Source organism: Prionailurus bengalensis, chromosome A1 (genome assembly GCF_016509475.1).
Source record: "Prionailurus bengalensis isolate Pbe53 chromosome A1, Fcat_Pben_1.1_paternal_pri, whole genome shotgun sequence".
NCBI classification, from domain to species: Eukaryota; Metazoa; Chordata; class Mammalia; order Carnivora; family Felidae; genus Prionailurus; species Prionailurus bengalensis.
Genome location: NC_057343.1, coordinates 215,020,543 through 215,041,380, shown reverse-complemented (window position 1 = coordinate 215,041,380; position 20,838 = coordinate 215,020,543). Strand labels below are relative to the sequence as shown.

At 43.7% G+C, this 20,838-nt stretch overlaps 1 protein-coding gene across 3 annotated transcripts in view; it reads left to right on the top strand.

Annotated features, from left to right (window-relative positions):
* Window positions 1-20,838, top strand: part of PDZD2 (PDZ domain containing 2) — a 280,372-nt gene that overhangs the window by 82,050 nt on the left and 177,484 nt on the right. Inside the window, exon 1 of one of the 3 annotated variants that reach the window (XM_043600515.1) lies at window positions 6,815-6,929. The exons of the other annotated variants lie outside the window; for them this stretch is intronic. The gene's annotated coding sequence lies outside the window, so the exon portion shown is untranslated. Of the gene's footprint in view, window positions 1-6,814; window positions 6,930-20,838 lie in introns of those variants that run through there. 3 annotated transcript variants of the gene reach the window in all.

The following is a 20,838-nucleotide window of genomic DNA, read 5'->3' as shown; positions in this document are numbered from 1 at the left end:
GATTTACTCAGGGTCCCATGGGTAATAATTATGGGATTTGGGCTTTAAATCTAGACCTTTCTACAGACTATCTCCAGACTTCCATACAACACACTGTCCTACCCAGAAAGGAACTTAAGATCTAGTTGGAGAGATGTGATATGAACCAGATAAATTATATGTTTGCAATTATTGGAGAATAAGTGATGTGAGCACTCAGAAGAGAGAGGTAACAGTAGGCTAGGGAGGTCAGGGAACACATCCTGCAGAGATTAGAATGTTCTTTGAATATCTGTGGATCAACACTTTGACTGGAATAGTGATTTTGTGTGGAGGAGTGGCAGGAGGTAGGACTTGACAGGTATCGTTGAGGAGCAGTTAAGAACATAGCACTGGGTCCAGATGGAATTGGTTTGAGTTCTGGCTCCTCTACATATTAGTTGTGTGACCATGAGATAATGAGGTAATCTTTTAGCCCAGTTTCACTGCCTGTAGGATGAGTTGATAATGACAGTACATATTCTTAAGTTGTAATAACGATTTAATGAGTCTATATGTAAGGGGCTTAGAACAAAACCCAGCCTCCAGTAAGTGCTCAGTAGGTGCTGGCCACCTAGTGCTTGATTCTGTTGGACTTCAAATAGTTCAGAATCCATATCGTAAATAACAGGAGTTTTTGAATCAGGATCCACAGGTATTGCCATTCCCCTTCCTGTGTTTATGGCAAAATCACAAATTGGTATCTGAGTTAGAAACCATCTCTGGTTCCATCAACTGTTTCCAGAGTACCAGTGTCAAATGGTTCTACACCTCTGTAGGGACTTTGGGCTTGAAGCTTCAGAGACATCTTTCCAACAGAGATTTGAAGGAGGAAAGAGTTAGGGGTGCCTGGGTGGCTCGGTAGGTTAAGTGTCCAACTGTTTAGGCTTGGGTCGTGATCTCACGGTTTGTGAGATCGAGCCCTGTGTCAGGTCAGGGCTGACATTGCAGAGCCTTCTTGGGATTCTCTCTCTCCCTCTCTCTCTCTCTCTCTCTGCCCCTTCTCTGTTCGCGTGCTCTTTCTCTCTCAAAATAAATAAATAAGCTTAAAAAAATAATAAAAAATAAAGGGGGAAAGAGGAAGCCTGGGCATCTGTTCAGTCAGTCATTCACTCTTTACATTCAGTCAACATTTACTGAATCTGGGCATTATGTTTCCATTAACTACATCTGGAACACCAGGAAGTCACCACTCTGCCCATGTGTCAGCTGTAAGTTTATTGGATAGAATTGTCATTGTTTAGTTTTAAGACAATTCAAAGTTATTTCTGTGGTTTGTGTTAAAATCTTGAGGTTTCTTCTCATGCTTTAGTTGGTGCCACTGCTGGGCCTTGTATTTATGGAGATCTGACGGCCCTGGATGTGGTTGGGGATCTTCTCCTGGGAATTTCCTCTCTCTTCCTCACTCCAGCTTTTTATAGCTACATAAGGTTTAGATCTCTTAGCAAACACATGGATAATTATGCCCCTCTCTGTTTATAGACTCAGGATAAATTGTCCTAATGGGAAAATATCTGTCTTTTGTAGTAATTTGGATCAAGGCTATTAATATTTTATATGTGTGTGGTTCGTTTTGCCTTTCTGAAAATCATTTTGATGTTTGTTTCACTCACAAATCATCTATTGTTGATATACAACAGCACTCAATAAACCCCATTAAAAATCTTTTCTCAATCTAAAAGTAGTTTACATTGGAAAAATACGTGACCCACCATATGCTTTCTCACAGATGTTGAATTAAAGGAAACAGTTGTAATTTTTTTAAGTTTATTTATTTTGAGATAGAGAAAGCTGGGGAGGGGCAGAGAGAGAGAATCCCAAGCATGCCCGGCATTGTCAGCATGGAGCCTGATGTGGGGCTCAAACCCACAAACCATGAGATCATGACCTGAGCTGAAACCAAGAGTCTGATGCTTAACTGACTGAGCCAGTGAGTTGCATTTTAAGACTCTTAAGGGGCCTCTGATAAGAAGTTCATACAAATGACCCACCAGAGTCTGATCACCAGCATGTTGGAAAAACTCAATTCAGCTCAGCATCCCTGTCATAATGCATTTATATTCATTCATTCAACAGTCACAGAAGACTTACTATATGGAAGGTTAGGTTATAGATGAATAGCTTATAGTTTCTAAATAATAAAACAGAGGTAAACCTTGATTGGATTCTTCAGCTTTGTGACAGACAGAAAGATATGCTTCTGATCAGAAGGCAAAACCAGTTCTTTCCTCTGCTAACCTGGGAAAAAATTGCATTCCTTAGGTGTTATAAACCTATAGAAGTCTTGTTTTTTCATCAGTTTGGGCCAACAAGCATAAATGCTCCTCTTTGCAATGTTTCCTCCCTCCCAAGAGCTAAAAATACTTAATGATCGAAAGCAGTGGTTAATGGGTAAGCACACCCTTTTGAGTCAAACTAAATGAGTTTGAATTGGGAACTCCAACATTTACTAGCTTTGCTACTTAACCCCATTGTCACTCAGTTTCCTTGTGTTAGAATAAGCCTAATAATTATTCCCACTTCACAGGGCTCCTGCAAAAAAAGAGAGAGAGAGAGAGAGAGAGAGAGAGAGAGAGAGAGAGAAAAGAGAGATAATCTACATAAAGTTGCTAGCACGGTGCCAACATAATTATAGTAAGAGCTTAATAATGCATAGCTATTATTATCTTTAACATCACCATCAACTAATATTTGTGTGCCCACTAACCAAAAAGCAATGTTGCCTATACAGAGAAACATTATAGGGTAGCAAGTCTATAAAATATACTTATCATCTATTCAGTGTTTGGAGTTGGACATATTCTTTTTTTCTTAAGTTTATTTATTTTGAGAGGGAGAGAGAGAGAGAGCACAAGCAGGGGAGGGGCAGGGAGAGAGGGAGAGAGGGAGAATCCCAAGCAAGCTTCGCACTGTCAGCGAGGAGCCTGATACAGGGCTTGGACTCATGAACTGCGAGATCATGACTTAAGCTGAAACCAAGAGTTGGATGCTTAATCCACTGAGTCACCCAGGTGCCCCTGGAGTTGGACAGAATCTTAGACATACCCATTCCAATAAACAAGGATCCAATGAGATGTGAGCATATGTTTGCAGGGAGCCTTATATTTTTGTGGGCCTTGTAGAGCATGGACACTCAGGACCTTTGCTCCCACATTCCATGAGTCAAGAGGACCACTTTAGCCCTCTAGACTAAAGTTCTCTAGACTAGGTCTAGAGACTAGACTAAGTCTCTCTAGACTAGGAGTTCTCTAGACTGGCTCCTGCCTAAACAGACTAAGACTATCACTTAAGATGGAGTTTGGTAGGTAAAGACTGCACAGTGATGTCAGTGTCATGTCAGTTACCATTAGCGTCAAGCAAGCCTCCTTCATGTCTGACCCAAATTTTAATGTTGAATTTGTGCCTCTTACCTCTTCTGTCTCCTGTGGAGATGAAGAACAGCTGGTCGGTATCCTCTTTATAATAACCCTTCAAATGGGAGATGACTGTTAAGTTTGCCTTTAGGCACTTTTTTACTCTAGACTAAACAATTGCAAATCCTTTAACCTTCCCTCAAAGGTTCCATTTTCTGTCTCTTTAATCATTTTGGTTCTTCTTTGGAACCTTTCCAGTGTCTCCCCATCTCCCTTAAAATGAGGGGCCTCACACTGGACATATCACCCTAATAAGACTCTATCAGCTGCCAAATTCTTCATTATGGGGGAGGAAGGAATGAGGAGAGGCATTTCTCTTTCACGTCAACCTCCCGCCAGTGTGAACTTGCCCCAGTACTGTGTTGCCTATTTCTTATCAGTACAATACGCAGAATTCATATTAAATGCATGGTCTGCTGTGATCCTCGCGTCTTTGTTTTTCTCAAATCTAGATATTAACTCCCATTTGTGCCTGTCATTTTGATCATCACCCCTCAGGACACTACTTTGTAATCAGCCATCCTGCTGAACTCTAAACTCTTTTTAATGAACCATTTCCTTTATGTGTTGGAGACACTTTGGATTCTCTTAACATATCAGCAGTTTCTGCTCAAATTAATATTACTTGTAGACTCTGGTGTACACATAGCAATCGTAAGTATTATTTAAACCAGACCCAGGGTAAAATTGGAGGCCACTTTTAAAGCATCCCTTTGTTTACTGAACCATTGATCTCTTTTCCAGTCGGCAGTGAAACCGGTGAGGGAAAAGACTGAGCACATCATATCTTTCTGGCATGCTGATGAGAATGTCATATGCATTCCAAAGCTTTCCTGAAATTAAGTTATTAAACAGATGTCAAATTTTAATTCCTGACATATACACACCCTAAACTGAGTTTAGACAACAAAGTTTGTGGGGGAAGGGAGAATATTTATTTGTACTAAACCTAAAATCCTGGATTTAGTTTAAACAGCATTGATTTGCACATCATAAATTATATACCAGATTGAATGAAGGAGCAGAGAAAGTTAGAAGTAAAGCACTAAGAAACTGTCAGTGGAGGGGCCCCTGGGTGGCTCAGTGGGTTAAGCGTCCAATTTCAATTCAGGTCACGATCTCATGGTTCATGGGTTCGAGCCCTACACCAGGCTGTGTGCTGACAGCTCAGACCCTGGAGCCTGATTCAGATTCTGTGTCTTTCCCTGCCCTGCTCACACTTTGTCTCTTTCTCTCTCTCTCTCTCTCTCTCAAAAATGAATAAACATTAAAATTTTTGTTAATTTAATAAAAAAATTAAAAAAAAGAAACTCAGTGGAGAAAGCAACCTGAAAGGAAGAAAGGATCACTTCTGAAATTGTTAGAAAATCATGCAATTTGAACCTAATTCCCATAAAACTTACCAGATACTGAGATGTATGCTAATGAATCTACTAGGACTACCACCCCTAAGCAGAAGAGAGGGAAATGGGAGAGGGGTGAGGAGCCAACATTCACCGAGACCTTATAGTATTTGTAAGCCAGACACTGTAAGAGTTCTTAGCTTTTCCTAAAATCACAAGCCTCATTTGCTTTGACCCAGGAACTGTAGGCTCTTGAGGCATGCAAAGCTTGTTCTCACTGGACACCTATAGTGTTCTCCTAAACTCCACACATTGTTGTCAGTTGCGATACCCACACCTTCTAGAAACACACTTTATCCTGGGATTCTGTTTCCTTGTAGTACTTTCACAGGAACGCCAGCACCTGGCAGTCCTGCCTGTCTCCAGGTTTGCTGTTGTGCCAACCTGAATGAAGCAACTGGGGGTAATTCCAGGACTGGTGATTACTGTGATTAGTTACCAGTGTTCTCTGTGGGCTGCTTCAGAGAGAAGGCAGATTACCAGCCTGGCCTTGACATGGCTTGGCCCCTCTCGGGCTCTAATTACCCATTCCAGTAACAGTAATAGTATTGGGAACAGGCGCCTTCTTTTGCCTCTTCCTTTACAATTAATTGCTTCGAATTCCACCAGATCTATACCTCACAAAGCTAATTTATTTTAAGGGGCTGCTGGATACCCAGGAAGAGAACCATAGCTGAGAGACCTAAGTTTGGGGCAAGATTCTGGTATGAACCCCAGGGAGTGGGATGGGTGTTCTCAAGTCCCAGAGGGCGCAGGTCTTCCGTTTGTGCCTAGATGGGTGCCATTCAACCACAGGTGGTCGCCATACCTCTCGCCTCCTCTGGGAGCTTCAATCGGATCCCTTTCTGAAGCCAGGTGAAAATGTGCTGTGAGCAGAAGTTCCTTCATGGTTTGAGGTTTGGCACAGCGATGCTTTTACTTTTCAACAAGTGTTAAAGGTGGGAAAATGGAATAAAATACAATTGAAGTCTTAAAAAACCTCTTTATGCAATGAAATGTGGGGTGACTCCCCCTCTCTCGGAGAACCCCCCCCCCCCACGCTTTAAGAAAAGCAAACAGTCTTTTCCTGTCTTATTTGTATTCCCATTAATTAGAGACAGGAAGCCCTCGGTGGGTGTGATGTAAACAATTCAGCCTCGTGGGTCGGGCTTCCTCATCAGTTTGCAGCTGGAGATGGCTGAGCCGCCCAAGCCCATCCTCGCCTCTCCGGGGAATGACTTGTTGACTGAACCCCACAGACGACGGGAGGGGCGCGGGAGCGGGAGAAGGTATAAAGGAAATGCTTAAGTTGTGCAGTCACCGGTGATTGTAATTCAGCGGTGGTAAATTGGGTTCCTGCGGCAGCAAGGCTCTGACTGGAGGTTTCTGAAAAGTTTCTTGACACGCTGCCCGGTGCGATGGTTGCGATTCTGGTTTGGGGCTCCCCCACCCACCCCCTGTAAGAACCCACGCTGCTGCTGGTTATGAAACGGAGCGGTTATGAAATGAACTGGTGTCGGGGAGGTGGAGCTTCTCGAACAGAGGGAGAACTTTTGACCGGGCGAGGGTGTCTGAGAAGGGCGTTTGCTGCTCGGAACCTGCTCCCGGGGACGGCGGGAAGCCCCCCTCCCCCACCCGGCACTTGATGTAAACAAAGGTGTCTGCGCGAGCAACCGCAAAGTCCGTGAAACCCTCCCGCGGGCGGCTTCCTCTTCCCCGCGAGGGAGTGAGCGGGGAAGGGGTTCTGGAATGCCGTGGAGTTTTGACAAGTGAGCAGGGGAGTGACGGGCCGAGCCGGGATCCCATTACAGTCTTTTCATAACCTCCCAGCCGGGGCTGCGGGCGGGAGGAGGGGTCCTCCCACGGACATGGAGCGGACCGAGAGGCACCAGCTCCAGAAGGAAGGCGCGGAGGCGCGCAGGGGGGCGGCGTCCCGGGCGGGGAGCCCGCGCTGAGCGCCCCCCTCCGGCGCGCAGCGGGCGGCGGCAGGTGATTAAGCTGCGGCTCGCGGCCGGGCGAGCGGGGCCCCGGTGCGCGGGATTAGCGCGGCCAGCTGCTCGCGACGCGCACGCCGGCGGCGGGAGACGAGACCCCCGAGGTGACTGCAGAACTGGAGGTAGGAATATGCTTAGCAAACAGAAAGCTCGGGCTTCCCCTCCCCATCGGGTTGGGGGTGCGGATCCAGGCTGAATCCACAAATGTAGAAATTTAGCTCCAGCCTCGGAGAAACGCCGCAGCCAACTAACTCATCTCGCAGATCGCTTGGGCGTCTTGTTTTTGACCTGGGGGATTGGCGTGTTTAGAGATGGTTTGTGTTCCTTGGGAGGAGAAACCGACTTGGAGCTGGTTTGTCAATTACTCGACGGAAGGAGGCGCCCGGAGTGTGTGTGATAGGCGGAGGGGAGGGGGCCGGGAACGCACCAGGGACAAGGCTGGAGGGGCTCCAGAGCCAGGGTTCTGTCAGACACCTCGGATAGGAGGTGCTGTTGAAGCCCATGAAGCGTGTTTGTGTGTTTGGGGCGTGTTCCAGCAACCTGGGCATCTGTGACATTGCCCTTATCCCAAGCTCCTCGCTTTGGCTAGTCCAGGAGGGAATCGGAGGCAGAGAAAAGATGCGTCTTGTCTTCCACCAGTGGGAACTTTTTTTTTTTTTTTTTGAGCCTTCAGGGAGCCATGACATCCTTTGGGGACAGATCTTTGCCCCAAACTACTAAACAGCCTGCTTGGACAACTCCCCCACCATTGATTCACAGAATATTTTGATTTAGTGTCCACAGACACTTTAAGATTTTAAAGATGAAAGATGTTTGGAAAGAGAATGACCTTTTCTATCATGTTGTTATTCCCTAATAGATAGTTTATAAATCCTAGGGGTGAAATTAAGTCAGTCTTGTCTGTGAAAGGGGGGTAAGAAGGAGATAACTACAGCTGTCATCCTGGGAACCATTTCTGGGAGAAAAGCTTCTGTGAAGATAAACAATAAACACTTTTCATATAAATAGGTCAGGCTGAGTTTGATATCATAAGGGGCATGACATAAACTCTGTAAATACTATCATAAAAGGCATGACCTAAACATCTTCAAATACACATGAAATAAATAGTATTTTCAAACTTTACATGCCTAGACTGTTTTGCCCTTGCAGATGAAGTGAAAAATGAGGTACAAGGGGGATCTTTCTACCTGCAATGTTAATCTGGCCATGTAACACTCACTAACCTATACCTTTTCTTTAGCTGAAATATTAACAAAGTTAACAGGACTTACCCCAATTGTTTTCAGGATCTCTAGTCAAATGCTTTGTCTTTAGGGTGCAGCCACAGGACCCACTGGTGTAGGGTGGACCTTGGGAAAGGACAGCTTTGTCCGGTTCTACAAGAAAAGGGTTCTCAGAGTGGGCTACACACAAAACTGGAAATCCGATGTACCAGGCAAAGTGGGGAAACCCATGTGGACTCGGGATTTCAGGCTTGCTCACGCTCTTTCACCCTTAGGGTCTGTGAGCCTGCATGACTGGGTAGAATTGTCTGAGGACATACCCTAATCCAGTGGGAAAGGAAGACTTCATAAAGAGCTGCAAAGCTTCCAGAAACCGCCTTTCTGCTTGCCTTCTTGCTGCCACAAATTGCCTGACACTGTGCTTAGCATGTACAGTCCCCTTTAATCCTCCGTTCCTGCTAATCTCCTCTGTAGATCCAGGCAGGTCACACTTAGGAATTGTTTCCTTGAAGGGAAATAGTGACCCCATTCTGGCCTCTTTCCTGGGACATTAAGTTCTCTTCTCATCTGCTCTGCCAAGAGCTCAGCCCTGCCTCCTTCGTCATCTCTTCTGTTTCCCAAAGGTTTCACCAAGTACCTTTGCTGCCTTCTGGAAGTGGGTTCTCCTGGGTGGGGAACCTTTCCTGATCTGTGTTTGGGTTCTCATTCTGGAATCTGATTCCAAGTTTCCCTTTTTTCCTTAATCAAAACTATACATACATATAATTTTCTAAGTCCGATATTTCTAGAAGCAGCAGTCACTTGCCCCACCCTTCACCAATCTCAACTCGTGTGCCCCCAAAACAACCACTTTCGACTCTTTGTATGTATTTTCAAACACTGCAGGTACCCACGGCTCAACCTGGTACTCTCCCTCACCGGCCCTCAGGCCTCCTTCCCCACTGTGGATTTGCTGCTCTTGAGGCCTGCTCTACACCCATCATCCTGGAAATCTTTCTTCATTCTATCGGGGACTCATACCGCCTCTTTCCCACGTGGCATCCCCTGGGTTCTAGATCCACATCTTCCTCTTTCTTTGTTTCTGTTCTCTTTCTGGGTAAGACACATCTTCCAGAAGTTCCTAAAAAAGAGTGCATGGGAAATCAGGTTTTTAAGATCTTCCAAGTTTGACTGCATGTGTGATGAGGTATGAACTCTAGGTTGGAAATCCTTTTCCCTCAGAATTCAGAAAACATTGCTCTTCCAGGTTCAGGATTGGCATTGAGATGTCTGTCATCCTAATTCCTGATGCTCTGAATGTGATTATTTCCCTCTCAAAGTTTTTAGGGTTTTCTCCTTGTTCTTTATAATGTCCTCTGTCTGTAATGAAATTTCTTTATAATGTATCTTGCTGTGAGTTTTTTTTTTTCCCCCATCCATTTTACTTGGCTTTCAAGACACCTCAGTCTGGAAACTCATGTCCTTCGGTTCTGAACAGTTTTCTGGAATTAAAAAAAAAAAAACATTTCTCTCCTCTTTTGGAACATCTATTAAGTTGGAAGGGGATCCTCATGGATTGAATTTCTAATTATTTTACTTTTTCCTCTTATATTGTCTCTCTCTTAAAAAAAAATTCTACTTCCTGGGAAATTTCCTCCTTTTATCTTCCAACCCGTATACTGAATTTTTATGTATGCCATCAAATTTCTAATTTCCAAGAGCTCTTTAAAAAATCTCTGAAATATTCTTTTTATAACCTCCTGTTCTCATTTCACAGATGAAAAGCTTTCCAACTCTCTGCAGATCTCAATGACAGCTTCTTTGAAGCGTTCCTCTATTCCCTGCACATTTTCCCCCCTCAGATTTCCTCCTAGTTTTTGTTTTGTTTTTGTTTTTAAATTTCATGCATGTTAAAAACTTTCCTCTAATGTCTGGTCCTGAACTGATCACTTAAAAGCTAACTGGAAAGTCTGCGTGTGTGGATGGGGCTCACACCCAGGAATGAATAGTTCCTTCTTACAAAGAAAGACACCTAGAACAGTGTTCTGGAATCTGTAACAAAGCCCTGGCACACGGTAAACTTTCCATTCCTATTTGCCAAATGACTGAATGACATAGGATCTTGCCTGGGGCCCAGGTAGTAGTGATTATTAGAAGCTCCCCAGGTGATCCGAATGTGCATCTGGCCCTGAGCACCTCTGCTGGAGGATTATCTTGCTAAACAGTTTCATTGGAGGACTCCCTCCGGTGGAAGGTCTGGAAGGTCGTTCCTCTCAGAGGAAACTAATCAGGTGAAAAGAAATCAGGTGGAAGGAATCGGGTGAGGGGGATAGGTTGGTGGCGGCATTCAGTGAGCCAGATTTGGGAGGGAGACCAGGAGTCCAATATTTGGTACAGAGACTTTGTCTTGTTCCCCGGTTTTTAAAGCGGCACCCCTTCCATTAGCTACCTGTTGTGTCTCTGAGTCCAGAGTTGCTCTGATTGAGCAGAGCAAACATGACACAGAATGTAGGCAGTCACAAGGGAGCTAGGGCTAAGGAGATTACAGGGGTCTGACCGCTTCAGGCACAGACTCTTAGCAAGCTTTCCTACCTTTGGGACCCTTGTCTGGTGACCCCAATTCCAGAGACTTTCTGCAGCTCTGTGGCATGAATCCCTGCCTGCTTCTGTGCTTCCTGCCCTGTCTGCAAAGTCAGTTACTACTGGATGGGCCACTTCCCAGCTTCCAAAATTTGTTGCAACCATTGCTGCTTCAGTTCTCTTGAAGAGTTTAGCAAATCCCTCCCCCCATGCCTAACTCCCCCCATGCTTTACTCTCATTTCAGTCCATCATGTTTACTGGGGAGTAAGTCTCTTTGCCTCATGCCCCAACTTTGTCTTGGAACCCTCCCTGCAGTTCTTTCTGTATTTATCCCCCTCTACTGAAGGTGATACATTACACTAGATACATTAGCATCTTCTCCCTCGTGCTATTAACCATGCTTCTTCGTATGTGTGGAGTATCCAACAGAAGGCATTTTTGAACATGTTTGATGTGATGGCTTACCACAGTTCTATCTGTGGGAATAACTGTACAGCATGTTAACTTTTTTTGAAGTATATTCATCTTCCTTTCCTTCTTTGGTCCTCACCAGAAGCCCACTGAGTGGCTTAGTGGTCATGTGGATTTGGAAGCATCCATTTTCTGAGATGATTAGCACATTCTGGTTGTGGTACCTCCATTCCACATTCAGAGACAAGTGGAGGAAAGAGTCTGTGATTCAAATCTGGGTGATGGGGTGTGAGGGAATGTCCCTTGTGGTGCTTCTAGGGAAGGTTTGCTCATTACTGAGAAAAAGCCACAAACAAATGACCCCTTTGCTTCCTGGGTACGTTGCTCCATTCTTAGGCATCTTGTCTCCATTCTTAGGAGGAAGCCAACACACAGGAGACAGCAGATCCCAGAGTGTCCTCAAGAAGCACTAGGCTCTCTCTTGCAGGTCCCATCCTGTGAGAATGATTAATTTCCTCCTTCTTCAAGCCACTTTGAATCAGGGTTTGGTATCGTTTGCTGCCAGACTTTGATACAGGCAGACATTTTTTATGTGTGGTCTCATTCCTAAGAGTGTTAAGGCAGACGGTGGGCTTACCTTACTGAAGTTCTAAGCTGATTCCTCATTCTGGCTCCAAATAGGATTCCTCTCTATTCTATTTTCTGGGCAGATGAAATTAATTTTATTCTCTCTTCAAGCTTCAAAAGAAGGAATAACTGGAGAGACATTTGGTGGGGAAAAGAGCATTCCTTGCTTTGGAGATTGTTAGCTGATCCCAGCGAGAGAACATTCTGGGGCTGTCACAGAAGGGCAGACTGTTCTTAAAATGACAAAGCAATGATGAGACCTCATACATTGCAGCCCATGAGAAGCCAAACACTAGTTTTCATTCACTGTTGTGATTGTGGAGGCTGGCCAAGTCTTGCCTGCACACTTGGTGTTGTTTCCTCTGTCTTCCATCCTTTGTCTTTTGGGGAATCCCAGACTTTGGGAAGCTTTGGAGAAGAAATAAATTCTGAAAGTGCTCAGTGTTGTCAGGAAGACTGAATGCAGGAGAAGGTAGACAGTACCTGTTTTCCCCAATCTGACTCAAGTGGCAATGGCACACTGTCTCTATTTTAAGAGTAGGAAGCCCTCCTAATGTCTTCCATTCCCAGCGTGATGTTAGCCTAAAGAGAAGCCCCTGATTGGACTTAGCATTATACCATCATTGTCCTGTTTGTATCTTTTACTAAACGAAGACTGTAAGGATGAACTTCATATTGTAATACAGATAAGATTCATTGAACACTTACTACTTGCCTGGCACTATAATAAACTTTATATGTATGCGGTAACCTAATCCGCAAAAATGATCTTATGAAGAAGATGCCATTATTATCCTGTTTACAACAGAGATCACTTGAGGCACCCCTTAGTTAGGGAGATTGTTCAAGGTTGTCCAGCTTTTCGGTGCTGAAGCAGAGAGATTCAAATGTTGGCAGTCTGGTACTGGAGGCCATCCTGTGCTATATAACATGTATGCTTTGTGCAATGTATAATTCATCATTATAGCCCAAACACCCTTTCACCATCTGTAGTGTGCAATAGGGATTCAGACATTACCATGAATGAATAAACACCAGGATTTTTCATGTCATTACAGACTCATTAATTTTAATGGCAGTGTATTTGCCCATCGAGTCAAAGGACCATAATTTGTATAACTATTTCCCCAGGGTTAGACATAGTAGTAACATGGGCTAGAATATCTGAGACTGGGACTGTCCTGAGAAATCCCAGGTATGTGGTCACTAATTGGGAGATGACCAGGAGACATTTTTTTTTTTTTTTAACTCTCCTCCCTCCCTCACACATTACTTTTCCCATCTTCTGCCACCCTTAGGAACGATCCTAATCCTCATCTTGTTCCAGATTCCCATTGCCATCAACAGAACTGCGCATAATAGTAAGTGGTGTTATAGAGGCTTTCACACTTCTGGAACCTTTTCTGAAGGTCCCTGTTAGAAGTTAAACGTTAGTTGGCAGGGAATTGCTATAAGAAATGCAGATCCCTGAAATGTCGCCTGCCAAGTGCTGTTTTCCAGGTGGTTTCTCATAACATGTCATTTTGCACTTTTGAGTCCTGAGATAATATATCTGACTCCTTCATTTGTTATTTAAGACTTTTGGCTGACCTCTGGGATTCTTGTTTTAATTGCCAACTGATAGAAAATATAAATGGAAAAATGTGTGTGCAAACTTTGGAGTTTGTTTTTTTATCTTTGAAAATTGGGCTGGTAGGGATAGAAGATTAAGGAAAACTTATGAGACCGTTTTGTCTGGTTAATGGGCTATCTTCTTAACAGTTTCACTTGTTAGGCCCTATGTAAACAAATACACCGTGCGTCAAACAATATGAGCATTATGTACAAGCTATTTGCAGTTGAAGAAGTTTGTTTATATAAATTATATCTGAGGTACACCTCAGATGACCTTGATGTTTAAATTTAGATTAATCTTATGGTGAAACCTTTTTGTACAAGTCATTTTTTTGAAACGTCAAAGATACACTTGTTCCAAATATATTTCAAATGTATATACATGTGTGTGTAATTTAGAAGTGTGTGCACACACATGTTGTGCACCCCTTACCTCCAATTCGTCATCTGCCTTCCTGTGCACCAAGAGGTTTAGTGCTATAAATGACAATATCTGGACTCCCTTGTCTTGTGTCTGGTTGGCTTCAGCCAATGGGAGGCACGGGCAGGGGATCAGAAGGCCGGAGGAGACAGTGTTGGGGTATTTATCCCCCTTGTCACAGAGCCCTCAGCCTTGCAAAGGTTCTGATGATGGCTAATTTGTTCCAGCTCTTGATGGGCAGCTCACTTTCAAGGCTCCAGTTTGCACTGCTTCCTCCCGTTTGCCCTTCAGACCTAAAGGTGATAACGGTTTCCCAGCTTGTTCATTGCTGGCCCCCGGGTGCTTCATCCTGCCCACATCTCTCTAAATAGTCCCTACATAAAATTCTCTCTTGTTCAACCCTTTTGAGTGTGCTTTCTCATTCCTGCTGGGTGACCTCATGATATGTATGGTCCTCTCTTTCTCCTACACAATCTTGTCCTCTCAGGCTCTAAAATGCCAGTTACATTTACATGAGTGTGTCTGAATTTGAATTGTCCTGTCCGAGAGTTGCCCTTTCACCCTTGTGTCTGTTTTGTCTTTTCTGTTTGATTACTAGTCCTGGGAGTGAGGCAGGGGCGTGAATTATTCCTCTTTCTTCCTGCAACGCCTAGTACGCTTTTTACATACAGAGGTCACAAACAATTGGCAACTCGAAGTAGAGGAACATAGGAGTACGTGTACATATGTGGTATGTATGTGAGTGTATCTGTGACCATTGATTGTTTTAACTTTTGTTTGTATCCTTACCAGCTTTGGTTCATTCGTTTATTCAGTAAACAAAAATGCCACGTGCCGGTTTATAGGCAACACATTATGCTAGGCATGCCTTCATATGGTCTCCTCAGAGTTCATGAAGAGTCATAAAGGGGTTTCATTAGGAACTGAAATAGAATTTCCAAGCTAGAAGGAATCAGAGCTTTCCTAACCTGGATTTATCATTCTAAGGTGCAGCTCAGGCTGAGTGGGTCTGTGCCTTGTTCTGGAGCACAGATAGTAAGTCATATGGATGACTGGAACTTGGTGCCCCACCTCCCAGCGTCCGCTCCCTTCCCCATCTCCCTCCTGTCACACTGCCTGCTCATCTCCTGGGTGCTTTCTGGTGAAATGAACCTCTACAAGGTGTCCTTTAGAAAGCCTCTCTGTTGCCCCTTATTGCTTCCCTCTGTATGAAAAATGCAAACCAGATAGTCATGCTCTGGGCTTCATAAAAAGGCCCTAATAGGATGCAGACAGAGGATTCTAACCCAGGCTTCAACATCAGCCCCACGTGTAGACAGCTGGGGGAATATTTGGACCAACCCATCACCACTCTTGGATATCTCCCTTCACCAACTGTAAACTCTGGAGCAACGTTTTATGTGAGTGTATGAGGTGTTGGGATTGGGTTGGGAGTGAGTTATGTGCTCGGCAGCTCCCAGAGCCAGAGTCGCAGGCCTCATCTGTAGAAGATGCGATCTGTAAGGCCCCGGCTGCTCACAGAACCATTCTGTGGTTTGCTATTTGGCTCTGTTCCTGTGATGATGGCCCTTTATGAGTCCACTTAACACAAGGACCAGAGTACAGGTATTCTTACAAAATCAAAAACTTTGGCTCTGTTATACTCACCTTAAAGCTGGTTTAAGATGGACAAGAAAAAGCCTTAACAGAAACAAAGCAGATTGGCCAAGATTGGCATCACCCGTGTGTGATAAGATGAATGTAATTAATGTCCCGTCCTCCCTACCTTACCTTCTTTCACATATGCAGGTCAGCAGGGAGGTGGGGAAGATGGGTGTGTGAAGCTGATAAGTTGTTTGCCTTCACCTGTAAGCCTTGGGTTCAAGATTAAGGGAGGAAAAGGCAGAACAGTGTCTTTACTGACTCCTGCTATTAGCCGGGCTTTAACTAAAGAATCTCACGCCCAGATAAGTGTTAAGTCCATTTTGCAGATTTGGAAACTAAGGCTCAGTAGGGCTGTGACCTACTCAGAATTATGTAGCTAGTATAAAGTAATCTATCACATTTTTAACTCTGTCTCCCCAGATAAACCTTGTCAGTGACCTAGTGACGTTCCAAACCCAGCTGGCCCACTTTTCCGCTGAGTGACGCTGGGGAGAGTTAACTAGCTTCTCTGCGTTGGTTTTCTCAACTGTAAAGTGGGAATAAGGTGTGCCACTCCCTCTAGTTAGTGGTGACAGCTGAGGTATTGCACGTAGAGTGTTCATCACTGTGTCGGGCACATAACCCTTTAATGAAATTGAGCTCCTGGGCCCCTGGAGCTGGGTTTTGCGGCTCCTGTTTTCTGGGCATGCTTTGTTGTCTGTCAGCTGTTAACTTCCCTGAGCCGTTTCCTTAGTCCTCAAATGAGGCCTAGGTGAAAGGTCCATTTTCTTAATGGAGAAAATCCCAAGGAGAACAAGATAAATCCCCCATCTCTCGTGTTATAACTGTCAAGCTTCCAGAAGTGTGCGGTCTGTGTGTTACTTGAGGATATAACCCACTCAAGTCTACGGCCAGGATGTAGACTTGGTCAGCTGCCCTGGAGGTAGCTTTCTGAATCCAGCCAAATTCCAGCAACACTTCCTCAGTTTGTACCGCTCAGGTTTTCCTCTCTTTCATGACTCACTGTCCCTGTTGTAAAGAAAAACTCTATTTATTGTTTTCATTGATGTTACACACAATACTCTCTGAATACTACTTCACTTCTGGTCACCAAATGTGTGTGTGTGTGTGTGTGTGTGTGTGTATAAAGGTTTCCTCAAACCAAACAATTCTGGGACCCTAGCTGGGTGTCCTCCAATTCAACTGAGTTCAGACACTGTCTACCTGGAGAGAGTGTCAGACTCCACATTTTAAGGGCTCAGTCCCATGAGATCATACCCTTCCCCTCCCCACAATAGTCCAGATGCCAACTGAGGGTCCAAAGTCTGACCAGCTGGCTATAAATAGGTTCCCATGACCCCTCCCGTTAGTCATTAGTGTTAATTAATTGGGTTTGATGAATTTGCTAGAGCAGCTCACAAAACTCAGGGAAACAGTTTACAATTAGATTACTGGCTTATTACAAAAGGATAAAACCCAGGAGCAGTCAGATGGAAGATACATGGGGGAAGGGGCTCAGAAGCTCTCTGAACCCCATCCTCTTGTTTTTTTGTGGAGGCTTTGTTACATAGACATGCTTGATTAAATCGTTGGTGGTTGAAAATCTCCAGCCCCTCTCCCCTCCCTGGAGGAGAGGTGGGATTGAAGGTCCCTACCCTCTAATCTGAGTCTGGGTCCCCTGGCAACCAGCCCCCATCCTTAAGGACTTTCCAGAAGTCACCACATTATCCTAAACTCAGATGTGATTGAAAGGGGCTTGTTATGAATAACAAAAGACACCTAGTTCACCTTTATTGCTCTGGAGCTATTTCAGGAACTAAATACTCTGAGGAAAAATGCCCCTGGGGCTCTTATATAAGGAATTACAAGGGTTTTAGAAGCTCTGTGCCAGGAACAGGGAACAAAGACTGAATATTATTTCTTATACTCACAATAATCACACTGTTGTGTATATTCATCATCATTATCCTCTTTTCTCCTCCTCCCATCCCTCCAACTGAAATTTAAGGGCCCCAGTTAGCATCTTTACAGCTTGGAGTGTTGTCCATTGTTCTTTTCCACTTTGGTCACTGAAATAGGTCCTAGGCAGGGACTCAGTGAAGCTCTCGAGGTATTCAGGCCCTTCTCTAGAATGGTCCAGAAAGTTCTCCCCTTTGCTTACATATAGCCATCTCTGGCTTTCTTTGCCTTTGGTAAGGCCCTTTAGCAGTGCTAGAACTGAGCTCAGAGTCTTGCTGCTGGAGCATCTGAGGACAGAGAGAGGGCGGGTCTCACCCCCTTTGGAGGGCAGTGATGGGATCTGGGGGACGCCACACAGCTGCCCAGGAGTCTCCCCATTGTAGCTAGTCTCCTGTCACCCTGAAAATTATCACATCACAACTGCATAAACCATTTTTAAAAGAAGAAAGAAAAGACAGAAAGCATAGCCCTCCCAGGCTTGCTTGTGTGTCATCTGCCTGTGGGAGAGGCACCTGATTCTGGATCCTCTAGACCTAGCATTTTGGATTACCCTGGAATCCCCCAGTTCTGCCCTGAGAAAGTCCACTTAGGATTCTGTACTGTGTTGCCATGGCTGGCTGCTGAGGAGCAAAGGCAGATGTGAGGAAATACGGAAAATGAAGTTACACGATTTGCCTCGTATGCCCAAATGGAAGACATGGTTCCTTTGCCCCTCAAAGAGTTTTGATCAGAAATGAGGGAGCTGCCTTAAATTTAAGCCCACAAACTGTCTCATGCTATGGGAAGATCTCACAGTTATTTTATTTTGAACATCAAAATATTGTTGAGGGAACACACAGCCTGAAATGACCTTTGTCAGTGCTGGTTTTAGATGCTTATACAGGTCAACAGAGGAGGTCATATTTAAAAAAAAAAAAAAAGTTAAAAAAAATCTAGTAATATTTTTGGGCATCTGACCTCACAATAACAAGTGTTGGATTTCTTTGTAAACAAGACTTTTAAAGATCATTTAAAAATGGAACAAGTTAAGAACCTTCTCCAGATCACATCACACGAAGGGGATAGTAGAAGAGACTCAAAATGTAGCCATGCTCATAGGAAGGTGTAAAAGTGCCAGTGCCACTGAAGACTTTGAATAAATGTTTTTCTAAAGTGTAAGGAAACCAGAAATATTTCTAAATTAGCACTGACTTGTATGATCATGTAATATTTACATATATATTTATGCATATACAATTATGTACATTACACATCATTAAATAGCTTAAGATAAATATTTTAAATGTTACATTTTTAATATCTTGGAATGTTTACATCTAATGAGAGATTTTTTTCATTTACGTCATTACATTTATCTAACAAATCCCCCCCCCCCATTTTTTTAAACTGTCTTCTGATTGGGACAGTAGGGGATCACTTATGTTTGAGTCACCTTATTTAGCTGAGATGTCTTGCTCACCTGTAACTCTATAGGAAATGCTAACTGATGTCAAGAAGTATATTTGTAATATATTGTTTTGTCCTCTTGAATCATTGTTTCAATAACTTGATTTTTTTTAAGTTCATTTGTTTTGAGAGAGACAGAACATGAGCAGGGGAGGGGCAGAGATAAAGGGGGGAGAGAGAATCCCAAGCAGACTCCAAGCTGTCAACAGAGAGCCCGACGTAGGGCTTGAACTCACCGTGAGATCGTGACCTGAGCCCACATTAGGAGCCAGTCACTTAACTGACTGTGCCACCCAGACGCCCCTCAATAACTTTATTCTTGTTTTTACTTGAACTCTCTTGGTTTGCAAATGCCAAACCAACATAAAATAAAGTGAACAGAAATGCAAAATATTAAAATGGCTCAAATTTTAGTATCTTCTTTAAAATCAGTAAGGGATCTAAACTGGGAAAGGGGTATAACTTCTACTTAAGGGTCCTTCTGTCTAGACATGTGGCATTTGGAGGTGCATTGAGCAGATGAAGAGGAGTGTGGACTTTTGTAGAAAGCTAGAGCACTTAACACTATAGATGACCATGTGAGCAGAGCTGAGAGCCCGTCGGTGGAGAAGTAGTCTATAGAGCAGTCAGTCTTGGGCAGCCTGTCAACTTGTGGTTTTGGTGAAACAAACAAGGAAAGTTCCCCTCAGGAAAAATCACAGGCACAGGAAGAACAGACCTCACTCCTCTGGCCCTTTTTCATCCACCACATGAGAGTATGGATGTGGGTCCTCCCCACAGAGCCTCAGGCTAACAAGCAATCACAGGCCAATAGGGAAATTTCCACTCAGAAAAAACATTTCCAACAAGAAGCCACCTTACAAAGAACTTTGTCTTCTCTTGAGATACATTTTCCTAGAAAGTAAACACAAGATGTATTTAATTTCAATATGTTGCTGTTAACTGGTGTTATCATAATTCCATCCCTCCCCCAAAGCATGCTTTTCTCCCCTTTAAAAAATGTTACAGAAATTGGGGACCATTTCAGTTGCTGAAAAAGCAAGGTTGCCCCCAAACTTGCAATGTTGGGTATTAGTCAAGGTTCTCCAGAGAAACAGAATGGGAAGGAGAGATATATGTGTATGGGGCGGGGGGGGGGGGGGGGTTATTTTAAGAAATTGGCTCATGAGATTGTAGGGGCTGGCAAGTTTGAAATCCGTAGGGCAAGCCAGCATGCTGGAAATTCAGGCAGGGTTTCTATGTTGCAATCTTGAGAATAATCCTTTCTCCTTTGGGAAACCTCAATTGGATGAGGCCCACCCTCCTTATGGAGAATAATCTGTTTCATGAAAAAAGTTTACTGATTGAAATGTTGATCACATATAAAAAATACCTTCACAGCATCATCTAGACTGGTGTTTGACCAAACATCTGGGTACCATAGTTTAGCCAAGTTGACACACAAATTAATCATCACAGTTGGGATCGATAACTGCATTTATGTCTCCCCTATTTATGTACTGTATTTTGAAGTTAAGAATAAGATTATAGATAATCAAGAAAATACTCTGTGGGTTGATAGGGAAGTTTATGAAGAAAATCTAAATTTAACATTTGAGTTTTGAGAATCCTTTCTTAAAAAAACATAAAAGATATAGAACATGCAAAAAATAATCTAGCAAACATCCATCCATATTCCTGCCACTCAGATTTAACAGCTATTAGTATTTTTCCATATTTGCTTTAAGGGCTTTGTTTAAACAAAGCCAAAAGTCATAAGTAAAGTTCCTGTAGCCTTTCCCCATATTTTCTTCCAGTTTAATACATATCCTTCGAGCCTAAGTTTTAGATTCAACTGCTCTAATTTACACATATGCATCTTAATGTGTGTGGTTTAAAAAAAAAAAATTCATTTATTTTGAGAGAGAAAAGGGGAGAGAGAGAGAATCCCGAGCAGGCTTCCCGCTGTCAGCACCAAGCCTGGCACAGCTCAGTCCAGTCTCACAGATGGTCAGATCATGACCTGAGCCAAAATCAACAATTGGACACTCAACCGAGTAAGCCCCTATGTGCCCCTTAACGTGTATTTTTTTAATTTTTTTTTTAACACTTATTCATTTTTGAAAGGCAGAGAGAGAGCATGAACGGGGGAGGGTCAGAGAGAG